The sequence below is a fragment of the Marmota marmota genome, unplaced genomic scaffold, assembly GCF_001458135.2.
Source record: "Marmota marmota marmota unplaced genomic scaffold, marMar, whole genome shotgun sequence".
Lineage (NCBI taxonomy): Eukaryota > Metazoa > Chordata > Mammalia > Rodentia > Sciuridae > Marmota > Marmota marmota.
Genome location: NW_026000240.1, coordinates 36,461,216 through 36,468,385, shown reverse-complemented (window position 1 = coordinate 36,468,385; position 7,170 = coordinate 36,461,216). Strand labels below are relative to the sequence as shown.

General features: G+C 41.1%; 1 pseudogene; it reads left to right on the top strand.

The window, feature by feature from the left end:
* Nucleotides 1-929: 929 nt before the first annotated feature.
* Nucleotides 930-1,513, top strand: LOC107143189 (annotated as a pseudogene).
* Nucleotides 1,514-7,170: the final 5,657 nt, after the last annotated feature.

Sequence of the window (7,170 nt, the reverse complement as noted above, 5' to 3'; positions counted from 1 at the left end):
TCAGGAGTAATCTCTTGGTACTACTTGCCATAATGAATTTACTTTATAGGTCCTACCAACCATTATGTATGCTTTTCTATATTATAGGTATTTCCTTCATAATTTTAAAAGTCATACTCCAGAGAAATGACAATGAGATAAGTTTTTAAGATTTGTCAAGTATTTGATAAGGATTTGTAAAGTATTTAACAAAAATTTGTCAATATTTTGTCAAGTCCTAAAAGAGCTCTCCCAACAATGGTTAAGGGGCAGCATCACATGACCGTCAATTTCTGTCAATACAAATTAGACACATCACCCTGCTCATCTGATCAATCATTTATTTCCTCCCATGGCAGGAAATTACACATATTAGACCTACCTTATGGATTGACTTAGCCTCCATCCATCATTTGGTCTTCACATACCCCAGTTTAACATGGGGACTATGGTTGATCTTTACATCACCCTGTTATTAGGGAGAAATGGAGGCATAATTTCTATATCCAACATTCCTCAAAAAGATTTGGGTGTACTCTTTTCCAAAGTGAATAGTTAATTGGACCCATGGCTACAGATCCTATTGGGGAAAGATTGGGTGGATATGTTTTCTATACTCACAGGGGCTCTGTGGGTTCCATTCTCAAGGATATCCAGGTCCTCATTCAAACAATGGGCTTTGTGTTCAAGAACTAGTTCAGATATCAAAATTGTGTGAGGGATCATGATTTTCTGCTAGGTAACTTATATGAGTCTTTTGCACACATGCTCTTTATTATTTCTGGTTATAGAAGGTGATCAGTATCACAGTCACTCCACGAAGCACACACTACACAGCTCTCTCCCTGCTCAATGATCCGCCAGCCCGCGCGCTGACTGTGAGTCCTCGGTGCTCAACCTATCAATTGCGGGACAGAAAAACAGCCGGACCCAGCATAGACTGGAGCAAAATGATGCTTCAACACCCAGAGCAGGTCTCTGCCTTGGGAGTCAGTGCCTCCGCCATCGTGCCCTGCCTGTCTCCTCCTGGGTTACTGATATTTGAGGATTTTGCTAACCTGACAGACACCCTTTGTCAAGGAAGGGTTGAGGTTTGCCATCCAGAACAAGCACCTCTGCCATTGGATGTCCTCTGCGCTGGAGTCAGTCATCATCAGCGAAAGACCACTGGAGATGTCAGTCACAAAAGCTGAGGTAGCTCCTGGGGATGATGAAAGGAAAAAGAGGCAATGGGAAAGAAATAAGATCGCAGCCACCAAGTGCCAAAACAAGCAAAAGGAAAAGACCAAGTGCCTGCAGTCAGAGAAGCTGGAAAGTCTGAATGCCGAACTAAAGTCCCAAATTGAGGAGCTGAAGAATGAGAAGTAGTATTTGATATATATATATGCTCAACCTGTGTCGGCCCACGTGTATTGTCTGAGCTCAGAATGGGCAGACTCCAGAAGATGAGAGAAACTTCTTTATCCAACAGATAAAAGAAGGAACACTAAACAACAACTGGGGAGTCCTCATCGAATACTCCTTTCCCATCTAAAACCTTGATGCCATTGGAAAGCCGACTACCTGTGCACCTCTAGAATCCCAGCAGCTGAGAACCACTGAGGCAGGAGGGCCCATGGTGAGTGATTCTACTGGGCCTTCCCACTCTGCTGAAAAGAATGAACTTTAGACCAGGGCAAGAGCATCCTTTGCTTCAGCTCCAGGATTTAGGCCTTCACATAGTGGTTGTTCTTAGATGTTCCAGATGGCCCCTGATTAGGGTCCTGTCTGCTTTCATGTGGGTTCTACAAGAACCAGGATGCCCACCATTAGGTTTCAAGCAAAATTATCTGTACCTTGTGGGGATGGAATGGCACCATCTCCTCCACTTCAGCTGCCTCTGTTGCTCATAGGAGACATGGAGTGAGAACAACACTTATTGAAGTTGTACAATGGCCAGGGTTGTGCTTTTTAGAGCATATGCTGTTTATCCTGGGATTACTGTGTGCAAGGCATTCGTTTCAAAACTAGGCATTATGTTCTTTTGATGTTTGTTTCATACAACACTGATGTGTGACTTTTCCGTGGTTTTCCTCAGATCTGGTTTCTGAGAGTCTGGAGGGTCCATTTCCATGGGCAGAATCTTACAAAAATGTTTGGTTGCCCAGAAGAACTTTCCAGCTCCAGAAGAGCAGAATTGTCCTGCTGACCAGCAGAGCAAGTTTGTGCCAAAGAGAAGGCCTCCTTTTTCCCTTGGCACCCAGGTGTTAAGGGGAAATCTATGGGTGTGACAGTGAGTCCTCTATTGCAGCTCAGTTACGATGTCACAGGAAGTATGCAGAAAGAAAGTCCAATTTCCAAAGGGTTAGGACTATCTACTCAGTGACTTTGTCAAGAGTTATCTCTAGTGGAAGAGCCAAAGAATATTCCATTTTCCTTTCCTTGTGGTAAAATCTGGTCAGTGGAGATGCATGATTGAAGCCTGATGATACCCAGGCTTTAGCATTATTGGATGTTAATGGCATTGTTTTTGTCATGTATCTGTCTTAAGAAATCTGGCTCAGAGCATTTGCAGCTGCGAGAGGTCACTCACACTGCCCACAGGACTTTGGCTACTATCTGATAAAATTCTGATGTTTCTATGAAATCCTCAGTGTATAAGCTTTCTCAATAGTATCATTACAATTTTCTGTAAGAGAAAATATTATTTATCCTAGTATCCTTAACCTGTTAACATAATAAACCTTGGACCAAAAAAAAAGGTGCTCAGTATCATCACTTGGTGCTCATCTAATCTCATTGCTAGGAACAAGTCCTATTTGCTACCAACCCAAATCCTTGTAGATCAAGGCCCCAAATTGCAAAGTCAGCCTTGTTTCCCCTTTCAGCAACTACACCCCTCTTGCTTCTAACAATAAAATGTTATCATATGATCCCTGTTACATGAAATTCTAGATCCCCAATGGTATTAAGGAAACAAGTTTCTTGAAGCTCTCTTGTCCTCACCTGGGAACATGAGAGGACAAATCCTTTTAGTGATGCTGTGCTCACCTTACTAGTACATTCTATATTGTTTTTGTGAGGGGAGTGGCTTATGGACCCCCTCTCTGGGAACATAATCAGCAAGTGAGTTCCCTGAAATCACAATAATTCAATTCTTTCTTCTCTTTTGCTGAAACTCATGACTATCTATATTTTCCAAAGAAGTCACAGCATCCAATTATTAACTATGTCAATACCTCGTAAGTCCTCAAAGAACCCTCCCAGCAGCATTTAAGGGCCGGCATCACATGATAGTCAATTTATGTCAATACAAATTGGACATATCATGCAGCTCAGTTGCTCAATCAGTTATTTCCTCCCACAGCAGTGACTTTATTTTCTTACCAAGACTCTGCTGGGACCTGAACCTAGTTATTGGTATAAAGACCATGAAGTGGGACACAGTAGAATCTGAGATGAGATTGACTTTTTTAGGAGACCTTTGTTTGACAAGAAGAAAATGGGATACCACTGTCCTCTAGCAAAGGTAGAACTATTTCTATAGGACTGAAGGATGTTTTAGGGGAATCTGGGAGTTTAAGAGTCTTAAGAAAATCCCACTATATAATCCCTTCCTTGGTGTAATGGTCTTCCTTCAGCATTAGTATCCCAATTTAGCATAGAAGACCCATAGAATCTGTTAATTCAGCATCCTTTTAACTCCACCACTATTCTAATTAAATCTTGTTTTCTGTTTGTCATCTAAGAGATAATGGTATTATGATTTAGGTATGTGATGTCCCTCAAAAGCTCATGGGTGAGACAATGCAAGAAAATTTAGAGAGGCTGGAGATGATGGCACACACCTATAACCTCATTGGCTTGGAAGTCTGAGGCAGAAGTATCATAAGTTAAAGCCATCCTTAGAAACTTAGTGAGGCCATAAGCAACTTAGAGAGACCTGTCACAAAATTTCAAAAGGGTTGGGGATGTGGCTCAGTCATTAAGTGCCTTTGGGTTCAATCCCTAGCACAAAAAAAGAAAGAGAGAAAAGAAAGTTTGGGTTATAAAAGCCTTAACCCAATCAGTGAATTAATCCCTGGATAGGGATTAACTGAGTGATGACTGTAGGCAAATAGAGTGTGTGTGGAGGAGGTAGGTCACTGGGGGCTTGCCCTTTGGTTTTATATTTTGTCCATAAGGAGAATCCTCTCTCTTCTTCTTGGTGTGATGTCTTGAGCAAATTTCTTCTACCACACCCTTCCACCATGATGTTCAGACTCACCTCAAACCCCAAAGAATGGAGCCAACCATATTTGGGCTGAGACCTCTGAAACCCTGAGCCCCCAAAATAAACATTTCCTCCTCTGTTGTTTTTGTCAGATCTTTTGATCACAGCAGCAAAAAAGAAAAAAAACTTACTAAAACAGATGGTCTATTTAAATGCTTCTGTGAAGAGATTGACTTTCACAGCATGTCCTCATGTTACTGTTGGCCAAACACCCAACTCCAGATTTCTTCTAATCACTCTTCTCATGTACATTTCAAATGCAAAAACTAATGCATAAACCAAGTGCTTCCTTTTCAATCCATACCTCATCCCTATCTACCATATGTCTTTCCAGTTACAAGCATGGTGTTTGTCAGCAAAACAGTCCTCACTGTCATCTTGTTCATTGATCATTTACTACACCAATGATTGACAGTAAGAACTACTTACTTCATTGATAGTTGACCACTTACTATACCAATGGTCTTAGATTTGGTTCCCTCAAAGAAAACTCTGAGATATAGACTTAAATGACACATTTTATTTGGAAAACAGTCCCAAAAAACAAAAGTGAGGAAGTGGGGAAACAAGACAAGGAAGATGGCATTACTGAGCAGGTTTCTGCTCTCTTCCACTTGGAAAATCTCTGAGAACAGTATAAAACAAACCCAGCATCTTTGCAGTTTAGTACGTTAAGTTGCATTTACCCACAAATTCCTCACTTCAGTGTTTGACTTTTACTCCCACATCCTTTGTCCCCGTCTGTTTTCTGTCAAGTAAGATCATGTACTACCAAAGAAAACTTCAGAGAAGAGACACCTATACCTGGGATATACAAAGATGATAGCACACTGGGAGGGTGTCTTGCTTTAAAGCTTGCCTTATGGAACTTGGGTGAACCTGTAATGCCAGATTCGTGGGACCCCAATAGACCTTAGGAGCCAAATCCGATGCAATCACACAAGAGTCTTTATTGCAAGCTCGAGCCTGGACTCACAACCGTTCCCAACGTAGCAGTCCCAGGGAGTGAGTCCCAGTCCTTTGTTCAGTAAAATTTTATAGGTTTTGGGGGTAGCATCACAACATCACACAGCAAATCATTCCATACCACGGGAAAGTCAAACAACAACTCTTAACATTGATTAGCACATTCACTGGCAGAACAAGTTGGGTAGGGGTGATTGGCTAGTACTAGAGGGGGTTCCTTTGAACTGATTGGTTTAGGCCACGAGGGGTGTACATGCTAAACTACATGGTTTCCCAACATGTTATCAACCACCATAAACTACTGGGGGGGTGCCATCTGACATCCCAGGTATTTTTCCTGTCTCATGCTGATTGGCGGTTGCTAGGGGGTTGCTATGGGTCCTCACCTAGCCTAACTGAGTAAGGGACACCTGGTGCCGCAGATCTCTCCTGTTATTTGTAGACAACTCAGGAGGGTGGGTATGTGCTTTGGAGTGCTCTGTGGGTTTTTCCCAGGACAAAGGTCACACCCCCTTCCTTAGGACAGGCCTTGAGGTAGAAGCTGGTTTCTCAAAAATGGAGCCACAGCAATTTGTCAAGCCAAAGGAGTGTAGAGACAGCACCAACAGTTTCTGATACACATCTCAATGCAATCCAGTGAATAAATTGGCAAGTCCATCCACAAAAGCTCAATCAATGGAGCCATTCTATTCCTCTTAAATGGAAAATTTTTCATGTTGCTTATAAATGTGTTCAAAGCATAGATCAAGTTCAGAAAATCATGTTTTCTCCAAATCATTATTGATTTAAGAAAAAGACATTTTCTCAGTAGAAGACATTTAAAAGGATCCTTTAAGATTATGAGATTATGTATGTTCACCATGGGCATATGACATGCATGATTTAAGAGTTACTGATTTACTTTAACTAGGAAGATGAGTTATTAAATTTAGAGCTAAATTATTTTTCTATATGTGAAAAAGTTTATCAGTCATAAAGAATTGGAGTTCTTTTTTTATTATTATTATTAGTTGTTCAAAACATTACAAGCTCTTGACATATCATATTTCTTTTTTTATTGGTTGTTCAAAACATTAATAATTCTTGACATATCATATTTCGTACATTAGATTCAAGTGGGTTATGAACTCCCATTTTTACCCCAAATACAGATTGCAGAATCACATCAGTTACACATCCATATTTTTACATGATGCCATATTAGTGACTGTTGTATTCTGCTATCTTTCCTATCCTCTACTATCCCCCCTCCCCTCCCCTCCCATCTTCTCTCTCTACCCCATCTACTGTAATTCATTTCTCTCCCTTGATTTTTTTTCCCATTCCCCTCACAACCTCTTATATGTAATTTTGTATAACAATGAGGGTCTCCTTCCATTTCCATGCAATTTCCCTTTTCTCTGCCTTTCCCTCCCACCTCATGTCTCTGTTTAATGTTAATTTTTTCCTCCTGCCCTTCCTCCCTGCTCTGTTCTTAGTTGCTCTCATTATATCAAAGATGAGTTTTGGCATTTGTTTTTTAGGGATTGGCAAGCTTCACTTAGCATAATCTGCTTTAATGCCATCCATTTCCCTGCAAATTCCATGATTTTGTCATTTTTTAGTGCTGATTAATACTCCATTGTGTATAAATGCCACATTTTTTAATCCATTCATCTATTGAAGGGCATCTGGGTTGGTTCCACAGTCTAGCTATTGTGAATTGTGCTGCTATGAACATCGATGTGGCAGTATCCCTGTAGTACGCTCTTTTAAGATCTTCAGGGAATAGTCCAAGAAGGGCAATAGCTGGGTCAAATGGTGGTTCCATTCCCAGCTTTCCCAGGAATCTCCATACTGCTTTCCAAATTGGCCACACCAATTTGCAGTCCCACCAGCAATGTACAAGAGTACCTTTTTCCCCACATCCTCGCCAGCACTTGTTGTTGTTTGACTTCATAATGGCTGCCAATCTTACTGGAGTGAGATGGTAT